The sequence below is a fragment of the Oncorhynchus masou genome, chromosome 21 (assembly GCF_036934945.1).
Source record: "Oncorhynchus masou masou isolate Uvic2021 chromosome 21, UVic_Omas_1.1, whole genome shotgun sequence".
NCBI lineage: Eukaryota > Metazoa > Chordata > Actinopteri > Salmoniformes > Salmonidae > Oncorhynchus > Oncorhynchus masou.
In genome coordinates, this window is record NC_088232.1 from 47,504,583 (window position 1) to 47,527,151 (window position 22,569).

Below are 22,569 nucleotides of genomic sequence, written 5' to 3' on the forward strand. Positions count from 1 at the left end.
TAAGGCTCTCCAGAGGGTAGTGAGGTCTGCACAACGCATCACCGGGGCAAACTACCTGCCCTCCAGGACACCTACACCACCCAATGTTACAGGAAGGCCATAAAGATCATCAAGGACAACAACCACCCAAGCCACTGCCTGTTCACCCAGCTATCATCCAGAAGGCGAGGTCAGTACAGGTGCATCAAAGCAGGGACCGAGAGACTGAAAAACAGCTTCTATCTCAAGGCCATCAGACTGTTAAACAGCCACCACTAACATTGAGTGGCTGCTGCCACCATAGTGACTCAACTCCAGCCACTTCAATAATGGAAATTGATGTAAAAATTGTATCACTAGCCACTTTAAACAATGCCACTTAATGTTTACATACCCTACATTACTCATCTCATATGTATATACTGTACTCGATACCATCTACTGCATCTTGCCTATGCCGTTCTGTACCATCACTCATTCATATATCTTTATGTACATATTCTTTATCCCTTTACACTTGTGTGTATAAGGTAGTAGTTGTGGAATTGTTAGGTTAGATTACTTGTTGGTTATTACTGCATTGTCGGAACTAGAAGCACAAGCATTTCGCTACACTCGCATTAACATCTGCTAACCATGTGTAAGTGACAAATAAAATTTGATTTGACATAGACGTATGTTGAATATGGACTTGTATTACAGCTGACCTGCCTACTCTCCACACCTTAGCACCCTCGCACACAACCCCAACAACCCCACCCCACACAACCCCACCCAACCACACACAAACCCACCCCACACAACTGCTGATTATTTACTTATGCTAATACTGCTCAAATAAAAACACCCCCAATCCACCCTTCCCTGATGCATCCATATTAATGCCCATGACTTTGAAATGAGATGTTCCACATACACTACATGACCAAAAGTACGACTAAACTTGAAACTTCTGGGTAAAATAAAAGCCTTGAAATTCCCTGGTTGAAAGGGTCTAGGTCAGAGGGATACAGGGTTGTCTACGGTGTGGTGGGTAGGGAGGGGGCTCTGTAAGGATCGGTGCCTACAGAGTGGCAGAGGACAAGATTCACTGAAGATTTCACAAGGAGGCAGCAGAAAGGTGAAAAGAAGCCAGTGAGAGAACCGGACAAAGAGATTATAAAAGATAGAAGTGGGGAGTAGAAAACACACAAGAAACAGAAAATGGAGGAGCAAGAGAGTCCAGGAAAGGGACAGAAATAAAACGTGAGAGGAGTAGTGAGAGACGGTAAGAGAGAGGGGCCAGATCGGGTACTGCCGCCAACGACGCCAAAGCATTTTGGAAGTGAAAGCACTCCCAGCCACCGGTGAACTAAAGTGGGCCGCTGTGCTGTACCAAGGTTACAATCATGCACCATATCATTAGGGCCTTAGCCACTCTTCCTGCCTGCAGCTCCCAGTACATTCTGTTCCCTCCATGAAAGAGGGAAGAATAGAAAGGGAGAGAAAAAAAAGGACAACTTTCTCCTGTACTTGATGTTACTTCGGAGGTAGGGTTGCAGAATTCTGGGAATTTTCAATACATTCCTTGGTTTTCTAGGAATCCTGGTTGGAGGATCCAGATTCCCTGCTTCTGATTCCAGAAATCCTCCAACCAGGTTTTCAGGCAAACCAGGGAATTTATTGAAAGTTCCTTCAATTTTGCAACCTTATTTGGAAGTCTAGCCTCGGGTTCTTATTCCTCGTAAACATTTGTTAATAACCGTCGGCTCGGTGCCCCTAGCCAATGAGTGGCTTTGACCTCATCGTTAGATGGTCTGTGTGTGTCTGTGTCTGTAATATTATTAGCTTAGACACTGAGGACTCAAACTGCTGGACTCTTTCTTGGCTGTCCTCAGTTGTGCTGCTGGATACTGGCAGGCCAGTGGAAGCCACAAGATGGCGGCAACCTGATGCTTGTGCTGCATTTTTTTTTGTTTTTCCAAGAAAGAAAACCATCGTATAATGTTCGGTTCTGTCGTTTCCTGTCATGTCACTTTTCCTTGCTTTCTTTTTTTGTGGCAACATTTTTAAATAAATGAAAGGAAGTTTGACATTTCAATAGAGCCACGACTCAGGACTCTTAAACTGAAAGCCTGTAGTAGGAGTTCATAAAAGGGAACTGAAATTTTACAGCAAAAACTAAATACATGTTCTTTGCTTTCCTTCTTGAGAAATGGGAGAAATGACTGCTTAATATAAGTAATGAAATGTGGTGTAATACAGTGTACATAAAACATTGCTCAAGAATTTGTTGATACTTAAGTAAATTTAGTCGGACCACATAGCAACTAAGCAGATGCCCCTTTCTGGGTTGCCATCAATACCAATTTAGGTGTTTAATTGCAATCTTTCTGCCAAGTCTTTGTGGCTTTCTCGTACCCTATTGGAAATCCAAAATGTTTCTGTGAATGAGCCAAACACTTCACTGTGTTTTTCTGTCCCTGGTTATATGCTAGGTTAACTAAAGGATGGAACCAACAGACAGAATAAAACAAACTTGATGGACCTGAAAATCAATGACAAATCAACCATGTTTACTTCTTTCCTTCCTGGTAACAAAGACTTGATAACAGCCTGTAGGGGGGACAAGAGTGGACACGTCCCTTAACAATATTGATTGCGCAATGTCAGCAATCGTTAAACTGCAATGTTGCAGTTAGGGCTGTAATGATTATGGAATTTTAGGTAATGATTCATTGTCATACAAATAGCCACGGTTATTAATTGTAAAAACATGTTTTGAGCTTGTATGATAATGCATATTTGAAAACTAGCTATGACATACCTAATGAATCCGACACACCGGTCTCAAAAATGAATGGTTTTAAACCACTTGGAACTTTTGGAAATGAAGCTTCTCCTCCGGACCTTGCAGGTTCTGCCCATAAAACTATTACCAAAATTTCCCACTTCATATAGAAGTGAAAAACTGCTAATGGGTAAACTATATCTACTTGAATATCAAGTTCAATCCCTCTTCCTCTAAAACAAATACATTAAGAGGATTGTTTTTGAAGTTCCCTGTTATAGTCCATAATTATTGTTTATGCGATTACACAATTGTGCCAGTATTACAGTATTCGCTTTGCCTTTTCAGAAAAGTACAATAAGTTCTCCTTTCACATAGTCACAGGTCCGTCCGTCCGTGCTACAGACCAATGCAGAATCAAATGAGCGACAATGTGTGCACACGCGCATCACTGTGTTTGTGCACGCGTGTGCGCCAGTGTGTGAAGAATAATTTGTAAAAGCACAAGAGCGTTGACAGTGAGAGACCGAACAAAAGAGACAAACAACTTGAAGAACATTCTTGTGTTGTTTGACTTGGGTCTTTCACAGTTCCACTCAGCAGACTCATCTGCACATCTATCACTCCAGTGTTAATTGCTAAATTGTAATTACTTCGCCACTATGGCCTATTTATTGCCTTACCTCCTTACTACATTTGCACACACTGTATATAAACATTCTATTGTGTTATTGACTGTACGTCTGTTTGATACATGTGTAACAATGTTGTTTTTCTCACACTGCTTTGCGTTATCTTGGCCAGGTTGCAGTTGTAAATGAGAACTTCTCAACTGGCCTACCTGGCTAAATAAAAAGGTAAAATAAAATTTAAAAAAAACACGCAAAAACAGCCTGGTGAAGTCCTTACATGGTTATGAAATGTATTTGCTCCAGGCTCATCACTCCCCTCCAAAACCTCCCCGGCAAAACAGAGCCTTTTCTGGGTCCCACATAAATCTGGGTATGCAGCCTCCCTGCTGTGTTCCATGTCTATGGCCAAGGCCCTGGCACAGATACACCCAGGCCCTGGCACAGATACACCCAGGCCCTGGCACAGATACACCCAGGCCCTGGCACAGATACACCCAGGCCCTGGCACAGATACACCCAGGCCCTGGCACAGATACACCCAGGCCCTGGCACAGATACACCCAGGCCCTGGCACAGATACACCCAGGCCCTGGCACAGATACACCCAGGCCCTGGCACAGATACACCAAGGCCCTGGCACAGATACACCAAGGCCCTGGCACAGATACACCAAGGCCCTGGCACAGATACACCAAGGCCCTGGCACAGATACACCCAGGCCCTGGCACAGATACACCAAGGCCCTGGCACAGATACACCAAGGCCCTGGCACAGATACACCAAGGCCCTGGCACAGATACACCAAGGCCCTGGCACAGATACACCAAGGCCCTGGCACAGATACACCAAGGCCCTGGCACAGATACACCAAGGCCCTGGCACAGATACACCAAGGCCCTGGCACAGATACACCCAGGCCCTGGCACAGATACACCCAGGCCCTGGCACAGATACACCCAGGCCCTGGCACAGATACACCCAGGCCCTGGCACAGATACACCCAGGCCCTGGCACAGATACACCCAGGCCCTGGCACAGATACACCCAGGCCCTGGCACAGATACACCCAGGCCCTGGCACAGATACACCCAGGCCCTGGCACAGATACACCCAGGCCCTGGCACAGATACACCCAGGCCCTGGCACAGATACACCAAGGCCCTGGCACAGATACACCAAGGCCCTGGCACAGATACACCAAGGCCCTGGCACAGATACACCAAGGCCCTGGCACAGATACACCCAGGCCCTGGCACAGATACACCAAGGCCCTGGCACAGATACACCAAGGCCCTGGCACAGATACACCAAGGCCCTGGCACAGATACACCCAGGCCCTGGCACAGATACACCCAGGCCCTGGCACAGATACACCCAGGCCCTGGCACAGATACACCAAGGCCCTGGCACAGATACACCAAGGCCCTGGCACAGATACACCCAGGCCCTGGCACAGATACACCCAGGCCCTGGCACAGATACACCCAGGCCCTGGCACAGATACACCCAGGCCCTGGCACAGATACACCCAGGCCCTGGCACAGATACACCCAGGCCCTGGCACAGATACACCCAGGCCCTGGCACAGATACACCCAGGCCCTGGCACAGATACACCCAGGCCCTGGCACAGATACACCCAGGCCCTGGCACAGATACACCCAGGCCCTGGCACAGATACACCCAGGCCCTGGCACAGATACACCCAGGCCCTGGCACAGATACACCCAGGCCCTGGCACAGATACACCCAGATACACCCAGGCCCTGGCACAGATACACCCAGGCCCTGGCACAGATACACCCAGGCCCTGGCACAGATACACCCAGGCCCTGGCACAGATACACCCAGGCCCTGGCACAGATACACCCAGGCCCTGGCACAGATACACCCAGGCCCTGCCTCCATCTGCCAGCAGAATATCACACAGAGACAGACAGTGAGTAAAAGCAGGAGAGTGAGCGATAGAGGCAGGTAAGAAATGGTGCAAGAGAGAAAGCAAGAAAGAGATGAACAGAGAGTATCTTCAGGGGAGCTTTGGAGAGGGGTTTAAGCGGGACTTATAACAAGAGCCACGTCAGCTTTCATGCTAGAGATTATTCTGTCCCTCCGAAATGTACGACCTGATCAGGGATATGACTTTAAAACAGCACCAATATAACTCAGAGTCCCTAGCAGCACGGCTGGCAACTGAACAGAAACAATATTAGCCATCAAAAGACAACCAAAACAATATCCCGTTGCTAGCTAGCCCTCTGGCAAAGAAGACCATAGAGGAAGAAAGTGTTGTTCTCTCTAAGCGCCTTTTCCTAGGCTTGTTTTCATTTCAAAGTGTCAATACGCTCGTGAGAAGTGTGTCGCTTTCTCCCGCTAAGATATGCATCTTCTCGTGATCTATTGATAGGAAAGGCACCTGTCAGTCTAAAAACAAGCAGTAAGATATTTTCACAGCGGAGGGAGCGCATGATGATTCTTTGTCATGTAATGTAAGTGGTAACGATGAGTTGAAATCCATTTAATTTTTGTTGTGTTTTACGACTTGCCAGTGACCGCTAAAGTGACTCGTCATGGGTTGAACGGATCTGTGAGGTCAATGTCGGCAACCGCATCGGTGAGAGAGCAGTTCATTTGGCTCCCTAATTTGCATACTGGTAGGCTACTGCTGGTTTTTGTCTGCTGATCAATAGGTAGTGGAGCGCATCATTCCGCTCCAAAACGATAAAATAAAACAGATGGAAGTTTATTAAAGCTAATGAAAATGTTTGCATTTCTAAAACTATTTTTTGCAATTCTATATATAGTTTCTCAACAGGGAATCAATGTTACCTTGACAGAACACAACCTTTTTTCTTAGGTTTGTGCCACAATAAACTAAATTGAAAGAGTAGACTATTTGGCTGGCTACTCCATGTCCTTAGGGAAAACACTGGGAAGAGATACGGGGATCTGATCTTGATCAAGTGGGGAGGGGGAGGATATGAATACCACTGACACGACCACCACTCCTCCTGTTCGCACGCCAGTCACAGCAGCCTGCGAGCATCTGCGGGCGACTGCGGCTGTAGTCTCTAATGGGATGTGTTCACAGCTACCTCCAGCGACAACAATGGCCACCGTTTTCCAGGGCCTCGCAGCTGCAATTCAAAATATTTGTCCGCCCATACTTTAACCATGTCTGAAATGACAGCCAAGGTGCTCGAAAAACTTAAAACTGTCCGGTGGAATTGGGCTGAAAAACGAACAGCAACTGGAGTGAGTGACTTCAGCGTCGGCCCTTTAGTGTAATATTAACAAAGTAAACACTTAATTAGTATGTGGGATAGGACAAACTGTATGTACCAGCGCACTTTGTCTAGGGTGCAGTAAGGGTCCGTGCTTAAATCTGAATTAACCCTAGACTTATTCACAGTGCTGTGCAGGGTGACATGGCGTTAGTGTCTTTTGAGATATAGTTGTAGAGTTGGGCACTAACACTGTCTGGAATTGAAGGGCCAGTGAAAGACAATTTAATTTAAACACAATTACTAGGCCCTTGTCCTCAGGTTGGAGTTATGGACAGACGCATTGACCACATTTACATGTGCACAGTATTCTGGATAGTAGCTCATATCCCGCTTAAGGTGTTATTTCGGGAAACGATGTTTACATGCATCTTTGATATCCTGCTCACGAGTTTCCCTGGATCCATGAAAACATAATATTCCTCATTGACGTTCATATGGAATAGTAACTGAAATGTGGCCACTGACTGTCGGCCTGTAACCTTTCACCTTGTAGCATCGTGTAATATGAACTCCTGCAGAATTATGTATTTCTCGCAGTAGAATTATACAAACGCTAATGTTGTCTTGTGAACAGGAGTGGAAAAATATGATTTATTTCTTTCAGCATCTCTTGAAAAAATACAAATGTGTGTGTAATGTAGGCTTGGGTTCTATACTGTATACCGGGGTATTTGGAAATAGCCACAGGATGTTTGTTTTTTTTAAATGTCAAAAAGGTTGAACAATTTTTTTTAAAGTTTTCTAATACATTTTTATATTTGTATCTACTTTTTTTATTGACCTTTATTTAACTAGGCAAGTCAGTTAAGAACAAATTCTTATTTTCAATGACGGCTTAACAGTGGGTTAACTGCCTATTCTGGGGCAGAACGACAGATTTTTGCCCTGTCAGCTCGGGGGTTTGAACTTGCAACCTTCCGGTTACTAGTCCAACGCTCTAACCACTAGGCTACCCTGCCGCCAAACCTGCAGTCAACTTGTGCAATATGTTAGGAGACAACGCAGATCGTGTTCCTCACTTCACATGTCACATTTTACATTATGAAGCTTACTGTAGTTCCCCAAATGGCTGAGCCAGTCTCATGTTTGTTTATAAATGGCGCAACGTGAGAAAGCAGGAGCAGGTGAGTCCAGTTGTGTATTGACTCCGGTTACATTTTATATTGAATGTCAAGAATTGTATTCAATAGAGTGATCAGGGACATGCAAATATAGTTTTCCTACACAGAAAATACATTAGTGCAGCACGTTCAGCTGAAAATAGAAGTGCAATGCTCTTTGGCTAGCAGCCACACAAGTAAATTAACTTACTTAGATAACTAGCAAGTTACATTGCAAGTGGCTGAATTAATAAGGTGACGGGGCATTATATTAACTTTCTGCCATGTTTGAGAAGTTAACTCATCCAAAGAACTTTATCTGTAAGCTAAAGCCCCCCCTTGAGCAAAACAGGCAGGTCTGTTGCCCATAGAGTCAAACTCCAAACAGACACAGCGTGTACACATGCTGCTCCAGAGTCAGTACTGTTCTTCCTTAAGAGAAGCATGCGTCAATTTTGTTCATTTGCACAATGTCTCTTTACATTTTGCATGTAAATGTCCAAACTCACCAAAAATAGCATTAATAAGCTCCTACCTACTGTACAGTGCATTTGGAAAGTATTAAGAACCCCACACAAACACACACTGTTACATTACAGCCTTATTCTAAAATGAATTAAACTACTTATGTACACATGATACCCCACAATGGCAAAGCGAAAACTGGTATTTAGAATTTTTAAAAATGTTAAAAATAATAAAAAATAAAAAAAATTAACAGAAATACCTTATTCACATACGTATTCAGACCCTTTGCTATGAGACCTGAAATTTATTTCAGGTGCATCCCGTTTCCGTTGATCATCCTTGAGATGTTTCCACAACTTGGAATCCACGTGTAGAGGTACAGATGTGGCGAAGGGTACCAAGAACACAGTGGTCTCCATCATTCTTCAATGGAAAACGTTTAGAACCACCAAGACTCTTCCTAGAGCTGGCCGCCCAGCCAAACCGAGCAATCGGGGGAGAAGGGCCTTGGTCAGGGAGGTGACCAAGAACCCGATGGTTACTCTGCCAGAGCTCCAGAGTTCCTCTGTGGAGACGAGAGAACCTTCCAGAAAGAAAACCATCTCTGAAGCACTCCACCAATCAGGCCTTTATGGTAGAGTCGTACGACGGAAGCCATTACTCAGTAAAAGGCACATGACAGCCCGCTTGGAGTTTGTCAAAAAGGCACCCAAAGGACTCTCAGACCATGAGAAACAAGATTCTCTGGTCTGATAAAACCAAGATTGAACTCTGGCCTGAATGCCAAGCATCACATCTGGAGGAAACCTGGCACCGCTCATCACTTGGCAAATACCATCCAAATGGTGAAGCATGATGGTGGCAGCATGATGTTGTGGAAATGTTTTTCAGCAGCAGGGACTGGGAGACAAGTCAGGAGAGGGAAAGATGGACAGAGCAAAGTACAGAGTGATCCTTGATAAAAACCTGCTCCAGAGCACTCAGGACCTCAGACTGGGGTGAAGGTTCACCTTCCAACAGAACAACGACCCTAAGCACACAGCCAAGACAAAGCAGGAGTGGCTTCGGTATTCAATGTTCTTGAGTGGCCCAGTCAGAGCCCAGACTTGAACCCGATTGAACATCTCTGGAGAGACCTGAAAATACCGGTGCAGCGACGCTCCCCATCAAACGTGACAGAACTTGAGAGAATCTGCAGAGATGAATGGGAGAATCTCCCCAAATACAGGTGTGCCAAGCTTGTAACGTCATACCCAAAAAGACTCAAGGCTCTAATCACTGCCTCAGGTGCTTCCACAAAGTACTGAGTAAAAAGTCAATGCTTATGTAAATTTCACATGTTTGTTTTAAAACATTTGCAAAAATATCTAAAAACCCTGTTTTTGCTTTGTCATTATGGGGTGTCGATTTGAGGATAAAAAAATAAAAATAAAAATCAATTTTAGAATAAGGCTGTAATGTAACAAAATAAAGAAAAAGTGAAGGGGTCTGAATACTTTCTGAATGCACTGTATATACAGTACCAGTTAAAGGTTTGGACACACCGACTCATTCAAGGGTTTCTTTATTTTGATTTTGTTAGCATTCTGGTAAATCGACACACAAGGGGCCTTTGTTCTGTTTTTTTACACCCCTTGTGTACTAAACCGGTAACACAGTAAATCCCAAGATGAGAGAAAAACGGTATGATATGAAACTCTGAATACAACCCAATCCTAGTGTTATCTTTGACACTGACGCAAGATGCTGAGCAGACAGTATTTCAACCACATAAAATATTCACCCAAGACGAAGTCGTCTTTTCAGAAACGTTTCCTAACTCTCAGCTTTTAATTTCCTTAAAACTGGTCAAACCGTTTGAGTTCTCTCCCCGGTCTCTAAATAACACAGACAACTTGAATAGTTGTAACTACATTGCTAATTCATTCTAGCAACGTAAGACATTCTGGTGAGCACTACATTATTTAGTCTTCTGGGACAACAAGGTATGACAGAAGAGAAGTTGCATGTATGTAACTATAGTTGACAAACAAATAAATGTCAGAAATTATAAGCAGAAAGTTAACAGGTGAAAGTAGCCAGTAGGCTATATGATCCAGTATGGAGTATCAAGAAAATTAATTATGGAACTAATGTGGATGGAACTGCGCAGGTAGCCTACTTTTTGAAGTGATTTGTTTGACATTCAGATGATATGGGAAACCGAGCCTGAGCAGACCGTAAAAAACAACAGTAAACGGGATAGGATGTTTACCTGCCACAGTATCCCGTCTAAGATCAGCATATCCCAGGCATCTTATCCGGATTTCTCATAACCGGGATACAAGCCTTTTCAGGTTATTGTAAACAGGACAGGATGTTCACGCCCTCAACTCAAACACAGAATACTTGAGTATCCTGAATAATAATGGAAAATGTGTGTGCACGTAAACGTGGTCATCGATTACGAGAAGGAAGAAGTGTGATGACGATTCATATTATTGCTGATGATTCATTAGAGAAGGGCTCCTTTGTAACAAAATGAGGATGATCAGCATAATAAAGATACCTTTTATTACTCGCCCACAGGGCTCAGCGTCATCCGGGTTTGGCCGGGGTAGGCAGTCTTTATATATAGAAGAATTTGTTCTGAACTTACTTGCCTAGTTAAATAAAAGGTTATATAAAAATAAATGGAAGTGTTCGGAATGTAGTTGCGTGAGTGTGTTGATCAGAGGGAAGTCCTGTTGTGAAAGACATGGGCCAGCCATTGTGAGTCCCACCCCTCCCCTTCACTAAGTAATGATGTCATCAGAAACAGGCAGCCTTGGGCAGATAAAAGAGAAGAGCTTAGGCAACAGGCAGGTTCACTGAGTGGGAACAGATGGGCAGAGGGAGGGAGACAGAGCATGTTCCTGTCCTGCGTCACTCACATTTGGCTACTTGTCTGAGCACATTGTACAGATGCTAGGAACAGACTGTATATAATGCACATTCTAATACATGCACATGATCGTTCGTGAACACACACACACACACACACTGTGTCCCACTCCAACTTGCAACCTACTGTTTACTTTGGTCAGCAGCAAGCAATCGGGAGCACTTCCCCTCTCTCTCCCCCTTCTCTAGAACTACTATATAACTCAGTCTCTAGAGTCTGTGAGGGGTAGAACAGACTCTAGAACTATGACTCAGTCTCTACCCCCACAGACTCTACAACTATGACTCAGTCTCTACCCCCACACAGACTGCCCAACAACCATTAACACACATACATGAACATGCCAAGCTCCAAGCTACAGCATGCACTGAAACTCATCCATACCATTAGGTCTCGTAGAATCATACTAGATACTAAACATATAGCTCCATACCATTAGGTCTCATAGAATCAGACTAGATACTAAACATATAGCTCCATACCATTAGGTCTCGTAGAATCAGACTAGATACTAAACATATAGCTCCATACCATTAGGTCTCATAGAATCAGACTAGATACTAAACATATAGCTCCATACCATTAGGTCTCGTAGAATCAGACTAGATACTAAACATATAGCTCCATACCATTAGGTCTCGTAGAATCAGACTAGATACTAAACATATAGCTCCATACCATTAGGTCTCGTAGAATCAGACTAGATACTAAACATATAGCTCCATACCATTAGGTCTCGTAGAATCAGACTAGATACTAAACATATAGCTCCATACCATTAGGTCTCGTAGAATCAGACTAGATACTAAACATATAGCTCCATACCATTAGGTCTCGTAGAATCAGACTAGATACTAAACATATAGCTCCATACCATTAGGTCTCGTAAAATCAGACTAGATACTAAACATATAGCTCCATACCATTAGGTCTCGTAGAATCAGACTAGATACTAAACATATAGCTCCATACCATTAGGTCTCATAGAATCAGACTAGATACTAACTCACAGCTCCAAAATTACACGTCTCTTACAAGATGGAGCATAAATCCACTATAATGAAATACACAAGCATTTTCACATAAAACATTAACTCCAAACCAATTGTAAATGTAAAAAAATAATAATAATTAAGTGAGGCTATAACAATACTAACTGGTACTTAGTATCCTGGACTTAATGCGAAGACAAATGCTGTTGATGAATGTCCACTGTCCCTGTCAAATAAATACATTCCTTAAACTGAGCCGGTCCATTGGTTTTTCATATCCAAGAATGATCTCTGCTCTCTCCTCTATTGACTATCATCCATGTTCAAGGTCAGAGAAGACCGGGAGGGTATGCACACTGGCACCAAGGCCTAACAGCACTCCACCAGTTCAAGGTTACGACACAATACATGAGCCAGGGACAATACAATAGGACAGTGAGAGGACCCTCGAACAGGGGTGGGCAACTCCAGTCCTCAGGGGCCTGATTGGTGGCACACTTCCTCCATACCTAACAAAACACGGCTGATTAAATAAAATTTCATTCTAAACTGAAGATCATGATTAGGTGATTATTGGAGTCAGGTGTGTTAGCTGGGGCAAAACTGTGACATCAAATCAGACCCCCGGGGACTGGAATTTCCCACCCCTGCTAGTAGGAGCCCAGTGAGATGGCGATTGGGACCAAGGCCCAGATTGAATTCTTATGGAACATTTGTGGGGTATGTCATATGAGTGTAGTACAGTGCACAACTGTTGAGAAGGTGTGTGTGTGTGTGTGTGTGTGTCTCTCAAGTAGACGGTAAGTATGCACGTCTGTGAGTGTGCTCTCGTGTGTCAGCAACAGCCAGAACAGATGCCCTCGGGCATCCTCTCTCCCTCCCGTCAGTCCGTCTGGATGCCAGCCCTCTCCGGTTGGCACAGCCTGGCAGCGAGAGTGTTGGCATTAGATACCCACAGCGGCTGCAAGACGGCACTGTGGGAGCTTCAGATTCACTGTGTCTCTTGTGTGAGAGGCTGACAGAGGGATGAGTAACTAAGTAGGAGAGACGGGGTATGAAAGAGACGGGGTATGAGAGAGACGGGGTATGAGGGAGAGAGAAAGAGCTACAAAGTGATGGGGAGTGAGCCCACAGAATGATGAGCAGGGCTTTGCCAGACCGGAACAATGCAGCTGGAATGCAGCACTCTCCAGCACTTATCATCATCATCATCATCATCATCCCAGGCTAGAGACACAGAGTGGGGGAGGGAGAGAAATAAAGAGAGAAATGGAGAAAGTGAGGCAGAGAAGAAAAAAAACGAGGCAGTAGAGTGATAAGAGGAGAGAGAGAGAGAAACAGAGTGGGAGTAATGTAATGTTGTTTAGGATAAACAGAAGAGGTTGGGTGGTGGATGGAGGTACATCCAGCCTGCAGTCAGAGGAAGACATCACACCGCCCGGTGTAGCTTTGTCACAGAGCAGAGACTGGTGCCTCATTCCTCCTCCCCTTTCTCTTACCTTATAATGCAGCAGTATTTAAAAAAGACAAAGGAATAAACCTATGGAGATAAACGGAGGACAGGGGTGGAACTATACAGAGTGAGAAGGTGGAGGATTCATCTTACAGTGTATGTGCCTGCTGCTTGAGTCTACAGAGACAGAAAGACCCATAAATACGTCTGGGTTGTTGACTGACTCATTACTGTATGTTTGGAATGGATACAGTAGCTCTAGGCACTACCACTGGGAGATATGATACAGCATATTCATATGGTCTCTTCTCAATACTTCTGCACTATTTACAACAATACAGTCTACCTCCATGACAACGACCCACATTGACCACGTTCTAATTTACACCTGAAGAAAGAATACAACCGAATGGGAGGACCAATTAATCAAGTCTATGGGTTTAAACAGTCACCTTTGGATACTTGATTTTATAAACCAGGTGGGTCGAGGCCTGAATGCTGACAGCAGTGGTATATCAGACAGTAAATCACGGGTATTTTTTTTTATATATATATATATTATATAATATATATATATATATATTATATATATTATATAATATATATATATATATATATTATATATATTATATAATATATATATATATATATATATATATATATATATATATATATATATATATATATATATATATATTATATATTATATATTATATATATATATATATTATATATATATATTTATATTATATATTATATATTATATATATATATATTATATATATATATTATATATATATATTATATATTTTTATATTATATATATAATATATATATATATAATATATATATATAATATATAAAATATATATATATAAAATATATATATATAAAATATATATATATAAAATATACATATACATATATACACATATATACACATATATACACATATATACATACATTATATTTTTATATATATATATAGGCCATATACCACACCCCCTCTTGCCAAATTGCTTAAATGTACCACTCTCCATAGATAAGTATATATATATATATATATATATATATATATATATATATATATATATATATATATATATATATATATATATATATATATATATATATATATATATATACATACACATACCACACCCCTCTTGCCAAATTGCTTAAATGTACCACTCTCCATAGATAAGTGTTCATAGATATTATCCAAAGTTACTAGCATGCTGAAGCAGACGGTGCCCGCAGCCTGAGTTGACTTGGACAGTCCGTGACACATTTTTTGTGGCTTTTCCCAGTACTGAGTAAGTTTTACAGAGAGAGCACATTACTGGGAGGGTGTTATTGAGGGCAACCGTGTGAGCTGGCACTCCGTGTGTGACCGTCTGTGTGCCACTGCATCAGGGTTGCCATTTTCTACATTGTAGAATAACAGTGAAGACATCAAAACCATGAAATAATACATATGGAATAATGTAGTAACCAATGACAACAAAACACTTTAACAAATCTAAATATATTTTAGTTTGGAGATTCCTCAAAGTAGTCACCCTTTGCCTTGACAGCTTTGCAAACGATTGGCATTCTCTCAACCAGCTTCACCTGGAATGCTTTTCCAACAGTCTTGAAGGAGTTCCCACATATGCTGAGCACTTGTTGGCTGCTTTTCCTTCAATGTGTGGTCCAACTCATCCCAAACCATTTCAATTGGGTTGTGGTTGGGTGATTGTGGTGGCCAGGTCATCTGATGCAGCAATCCATCACTCTCCTTCTTGGTCAAATAGCCCTTACACAGCCTGGAGGTGTGTTGGGTCATTGTCCTGTTGAAAAACAAATTACACTCCCACTAAGCACAAACCAGATGGGATGACGTATCGCTGCAGAATGCTGTGGGTAGCCATGCTGGTTAAGTGTGCCTTGAATACTAAATTAATCAGACAGACCTCCACACCATCACACCTCCTCCTCCATGCTTCACGGTGGGAACCACACATGCAGAGATCATCTGTTCACCTACTCTGCATCTCACAAAGACACAGCGGTTGGAACCAAACATCTCAAATTTGGACTCAGACCAAAAGGGCAGATTTCCACCAGTCTAATGTCCTTTGCGCGTGTTTCTTGGCCCAAGCAAGTCTTTTTCTTATTGGTGTCATTTAGCAGTGGTTTCTTTGCAGCAATTCGACCATGAAGGCCTGATTCACGCAGTCTCCTCTGAACAGTTGATGTGTCTGTTACTTGAACTCTGTAAACATTTATTTGTGCTGCAATCTGAGGTGCAGTTAACTCTAATGAACTTAGAGGCAGAGGTAACTCTGGGTCTTCCTTTCCTGTGGCGATCCTCATGAGAGCCAGTTACATCATAGCCCTTGATGGTTTTTGTAACTGCCCTTGAAGAAAGGTCTTGAAATTTTCCATATTGATTGACCTTCATGTCTTAAAGTAAGGAACTGTCATTCCTTTTCTGCTTATTTGAGCTGTTCTTGCCATAATATGGACTTGGTCTTTTACCAAATAGGGCCATCTTCTGTGTACCACCCCTACCTTGTCACCACTGATTGGCTCAAAAGCATTAAAGAGGAAAGAAATTCCACAAATGAACTTTTAACAAGGAACACCTGTTAATTGAACTGCATTCCAGGTGACTACCTCATGAATCTGGTTGAGAGAATGCCAAGAGTGTGAAAAGCTGTAATCAAGGCAAATGAAGAATCTCACATTTAAAATCTATTTTGATTTGTTTAACACTTTTCTGTTACTACATGACTCCATGTGTTATTTCCTAGCTTTGATGTCGTCACTATTATTCTAAAATGTAGAAAACAGTGAAATAAATTAAGAAAAAGCCTTGAAAAATGGTACTGTACATATAATATATAATTCAGTGACTGAAATGACATCCATCCTCAGTATTCCAGCAGGCTATTGGGAAACACAAGCACTTCTTACCTCGATAAATGAGTCTACCAATTTGAACTAAGCAAGCTGCCTAATCATTCAGCTTACCTACTACATCTTGCCTAGGCTACTGTAAGCTATCTGAAATTAGATACAGACTACTATTTTTCAGAAAAAACAGATAGAATTAGCAGTTGTATTTTTAAATAAACAAATAAAATAATATACATAGGCTACCTGCATCTAGCTAAGCAAACCATGGCAACGTTTAATTACAATCATAAACCCAGATTTAATAGTCTATTAAAAGTCAATCTCGCAAATAGGCCATTTATAGCAGTTTGTACTTTGTAGTCTTAACATCTGGCACATAACGGCAAAATTGCCACAAAATAGCCTCCTAACAGTAGTTTTTTTTAAGTTCGTCCAAGTGTTTCTTGCACAGAGATTGAGATCCTCTGTCCAACTTCCATCACAAACCCTCCTGTCAGACTTATCTAGAGTTATGTACAAGGGCAAAAGGGATTTATTTATTATAGCTCGCAATAAATTGATGGAAAACCAAATGTTGCTTCTTAATTAGCTCGATAACGTTATGAGAAAAGGTTTGGATAAATGTTGCAACAGTTTTCAGGCCTTGTGGGTTCTGAGTGGTCTTTGGGCTGTGTGTATTTGACCTGGAAACCCTGCACTGTGTGTGTGCCACTCCTCGCTGACCTAAGGGTATAGGGAAGGAAGCACAACGCCGGCTTTAGTGCAACACTGCCCAGGCCCGCCAGGAAACAGGCTTACAAAGGGTTCAGAGGTAAGAACCGGCCTTGGAATCCGGAACCTTCCTACCAAATTCACACTGCGTTTCCTCTTCCAACTATTCCAACTGAGCAGCTGGATGAAAAAACTAATTTGCCGCACACATATGGGCACAGGAGTGCCAATACACAAACATTTGGGCACAGTACGCACACAAAAATACAATCTCTACAGATGTAGATCCGGTAAGGGTATGGAAAGACAGTCTTGACAAACACACACACACACACACTGAACAAATACAGGAACTAGGATGTAGATACTGTAATCTTAAGTGTACAGTCTTGACACAGACAATTTACCTGCTGCTTATTTGGGTGCTAAGAAGCTGGTAAACAAGGCCTCTGTCTCCAGGTGGTTTCACCATGGAGCTCTATCCACAAGCCCTATAACCTGAGGGAGAACACACACAGGGCAAACCATAATATGAGTTTCTCACATTCTACCGTAGTAATGATTCATAGCATCCTTTCACCATTGTTGTGCTTGGTAGTCAACTGACAATGGGATCACTGTAAAAAAGAACCACTCATACGAAGGCATCTTACCTGTGTTTACACAGGTAGCCCAATAGATCTGGGAAAATGATCAGCATTGTGCTGTCTCTGCAAATGCAGCCATTGACTAGAGGTGGTCTGAGGACTGAGAAGTCAGTCAGATATGTACCACATCTCGTTGCTCAGCAATTGTCTCATGCATGACCAGACAATCGTTTTTGGCTGGCCTGGCCCAACAACAGTGCTCCATTCATTCCATTCTGGCCCTACGTCGAGCACTACTTCTCCTCTCAAACACGGGTTGCCACAGAAGACCAGGAGATATTTTGTTTCTTTCTTCTGACACATGAACCGGTTTTGTGCAGTAGCATTCCATGTGTTTCATTAAGCACAAAGAATCCACCGTTAAGACTATATATCTGGATTTTCAAGTGGGGAAGAGGGGGAAACATCCCTTTAGTGACGTAGAAAATGAAAATATGTCAGTGAAAAGAGAGGAAAGTTTGAAGGAACACAAGTTATCACAGACAGACGAAAGAGAGACTGAAATAACAGGAGGACCCCCCCCCCCTCCCCGCTACAGTACACTGGTAACTGCAGACATACTTATTTAATGTAAACCCCCGCCGTGCCTACAGTAGGACTATTCCAGTACACCCTTCGCTACAGGGATGTTGCTAATTCAAGGATAAACCCTTAGTATTGGGCAGTTCATGGTACATTCATGAGCTGTCACACAGTAGTCATTGAATAAACAAACAGATCTGCTGAATAATGGCATGCATACTGGACATTCTGTTTAACTGTAAGGTAATGCATCAGGTCAGTTTGTCACAAGGAGCCCAGCAAACACACAAATGACCACACAGCGTTGTCTCAACGTTGACTCCAAGTTGTGGGGCTCAACAGGCCTTGCTACCTTTACACTCATAGACATGGATCCTTTAGGTCAGTTGAATAGCAGGGACTATTATCATGCTGTTTACAATTTAAACTACGACCACTAGCGGAAAGACAGCTACAGACAGTTCACCCAATTTCTTAAAAAATGTTCCCTTTCTATGATTACACAAGGGGGCAAAGTACAGCACGATGTACAGAGCCGGCAGCACGATGTACAGAGCCGGCAGCACGATGTACAGAGCCGGCAGCACGATGTACAGAGCCGGCAGCACGATGTACAGAGCCGGCAGCACGATGTACAGAGCTAGAACCACCCCAGTTTGGGACCTTTAATAAACAACATTGAGCCGCCTTGAAGAACTTATCAACACAAGTCAAATCCAGGCTGATAAAGCCCTCTACCAGTGTGTATATCTCTAAGCACCTCGTCTTTCCCACAAACACACACACATTTCCCCGTGCACATCAAACCAGCCAAACCCTCTGACCCACCTGGCGTGAGTCCTTTGGGTAGAGATTTGACCCAAATATTGTCACGGCCGGTACCAATAACTACCAAACGTGCAAACCCTGCTACCCCTACCTCCTTCAGAGCAAGCTGGCACAGCGAGCGGGTTTCTAATCTCGTCGTACTGTGTTCGAGTACAGAGCAGCAAATCACAAAGAATTTACACGTAACAACGAATACACCTCATGTAGTTTGTGGGTGGCCATTACAAAATGACCTCTCCTCGTTCATCGGTCATCTGACACTGTACAGTTTTAGCTTAAACCAGGAGACATATTTGTTGATACCATGTGATCAAATGTTTCTGGATTTTTCTTACTGGTAAAGGGCAGATCTCTGGAGTCCAAAGTAAATCAGCCCATGACAGATGGAACAGAAATTGCGTTCTACATGCCAGTCGGGGAATGTTATGGATGGACTCTGGCATGGAATGATGGTAACAGTGATAAGATACAAGATATCAGAAAGCCAGAGGATTGAACCTGTGAAGCAGAGGTTTGAGCAACAATTATGAAAGAAATAGATGAAGAAAAAGGCTAGATCAGTCAAAACAATATGGGGGGGGAAATGTATATAAAGAAAGGATTGAAAGCCAGACAGCTATGTAATGACAGAGAGCAAGGGAGAGAGCAAGGGAGAAAGAAAGTGAGCGGGGGGAGAGCTCATGTTTAATTTCCTTACCGCAACATTTCAGGGCATTAAAATACATGCAGGGTTCTTTCTGCGCTGGAGCTAGTTTGCATGGGAGCCCATTTCCTGTGAGTGATTAGCAGGGAAATGGATAAGGAGGGGGCTGTGGTTCGCTCGGAGAGTTCTTGGATTGTTTTGTCTGCGAGCAAAGGAAAGGAATGCCCAAATTAAACATGCTGAACAGGATGCCCAGAGAGGTACGAAACCGGGAAGGGTGGAAGGGGGAGGGGGGGTGAAGGGAGGGAAGCGGAAGACAACAAAGAAAAGAATAGAACACCAAATAGAAATTGTCAATTTCAGACAACAAACCCGCAAGTGCATGCCACCCACTCATATTCACATTCCATCAGATAGGGATGGTGCACAGGAATGTTGTACCTTGTTGATAGAGCAGTCATACGCCCCGCCAGAAGAAGCCCGCAACATCCTTTATTTCGCTCAAAACCTGAACAACTTGTAGGGACTGTAGACAGAATACAAAGGGAAAGCCAGCCACTTCGTGGAAATTGACGCCTCACTTCCAGACAGACAATCTAAACACCTTCTGGATGCCAGGCCAGACAGCATCCCAAGCAGTGTCCTCAGAGCATGCGCAGACCAGCTGGCTGGAGTGTTTGAGGACATTAAGATCTCCCACTATCCCAGTCGGTTGTCCCCACTTGCATCAAGGTGTCTACCATCGTTCCTGTACCCAAGAAAGAGAAGGTTGCTGAACTAAATGACTATCGCCCCATAGCATTCACTTTTGTAACCATGAAGTGCTTTGAGAGGCTAATTAAGGACCATATTACCACCTTACCCGACACCCTAGACCCACTACAATTTTCATACAGCCCCAACAGATCCACGGATGACGCAATCACCATTGCACAATCCCACCTGGACAAGAGAAATACCTCTGAAAGAATGCTGTTCATTGACTACAGCTCAGCCTTCAACACCATAGTGCCCTCCAAGCTCATCACTAAGCTCAGGGCCTGAATATCTCGCTGTGCAACTGGGTCCAGGACTTCCTGATGGGATGACCAAGAGGAAGGTAAGCAACATCTCACCAACACTGATCTCAACATGGGGGCCCCACAAGGGTGCGTGCTCAGTCCCCTCCTATACTCCCTGTTCACCCATGACTGTGGTGCCACGCACGTCTCCAACTTAATCATCAAGTTTGCTGACAACAACAGCGGTAGGCCTAATTACCAACAATGAAGACAGTCTACAGGGGAGGTGGCGAGTGCCTTGGAGGAGTGGTCCCAACAAAATAACCTCTCACTCAACGTCAACAAAATGAAAGAGCTGATCGTGGACTACAGGAGATAGCATGCCCACATCCACATCAATGGGGCCCCAGTGGAGAGGGTGAAAAGTTTCTCCGCGTGCAAATCACTGATGACCTGAACTGGTCCCTTTACACAGACAGTGAAACGGTGAAAAGAGGACCATCTTTGGAACCTACTTTGTTCAACTAATCTCACCTCATTTGCTCACATTGTATATAGACACATTTTTCTACTGTATTATTGACTGTATGTTTGTTTTACTCCATGTGTAACTCTGCGTCGTTGTACGTGTCGAACTGCTTTGCTATATCTTGGCCCGGTCGCAATTGTAAATGAGAACTTCTCAACTTGCCTACCTGGTTAAATAAAGGTCAAATAAATAAAACTTGAATTTAGGGCCATGTTATTTAATTCCGTCGGTGAGTGTGTTGCATAGGGAGTTGTGTGTGCAAACGATTCCGTAATGGATTGTTGCATGGGCTTTGCTCGTCATGACACTTGTTGGCCACATTTTTATTCGCCATGCATTCGTCATGCTGTATTTACATGTCTGTGTTTCAAATGGTAGAGTAAGTTGCTTGTGTTACTGCAAGTGGTTGTTATAGTTTTTGCAACAGTTCAAGCACACTGCCTCACTCTGCTCGATATCACTAAGTTTAAAACCAACATAAGCCCAAACAACAGACACACCATCTTTCTTTGGCAGTAATTGTTCTTGCATTTCTGGGACTTCATTTCCCTCAACTTAGTTCATTTCCCCCTCGCTAATGAACGAAGCTACTCGCAAACATCACTTGGGAGAACCGCCAACAACAGGTGTGGGAAGCATGGGATAGAACATGACTCATTGGCTGCTGTAGGGGGGGGAACAATTTAATACATTTTATAATATGGTTTTAAACGTAACAAATGTAACAAAATGTGAAAATAATTGAAGTGGTCTGAAACCTTTGAATGCCCTGTATACTACTACATGGCCCATTCTAATATTTCTACTACTGTACATTGCATTTTAGTTACCGTTAAATACACATAGCATATTTATACACGGAATATAACATAGCTCACTAATATATCATTCCAAGTATATCTTGTGTAAATTCATCAGGTGCAGATACGTATAGATTGTTTTTGGATTACTGTTACAGTAGGTTGTTAATTGGATTTGTTGCGACATTTATTTTCTTTAATTGGGGATTTTGTGTGTAATTGCTAGGTGTTACTGCACTGCTATAGCTAGAAAAACAAGCATTTCGCTGCACCCGCGACAACATCTGCAAATCTGTGTATGCGACCAATAAACTGATTTGATGTATTATAATATTTTATCCCAAGATGAAAAGCAACCTTAACATGGCACTCCAGTCTCCTTTT

General features: G+C 43.0%; 1 protein-coding gene across 3 annotated transcripts in view; it reads right to left on the bottom strand.

The window, feature by feature from the left end:
• Positions 1-22,569, bottom strand: part of LOC135508439 (leucine zipper protein 1-like) — a 63,110-nt gene that overhangs the window by 22,599 nt on the left and 17,942 nt on the right. The window contains exon 2 of one of the 3 annotated variants that reach the window (XM_064928618.1): positions 17,623-17,713. The exons of 1 other annotated variant lie outside the window; for it this stretch is intronic. The gene's annotated coding sequence lies outside the window, so the exon portion shown is untranslated. Of the gene's footprint in view, positions 1-17,622; positions 17,714-19,547; positions 20,058-22,569 lie in introns of all 3 variants that reach the window. One more of the 3 variants, XM_064928617.1, reaches the window with a different exon arrangement.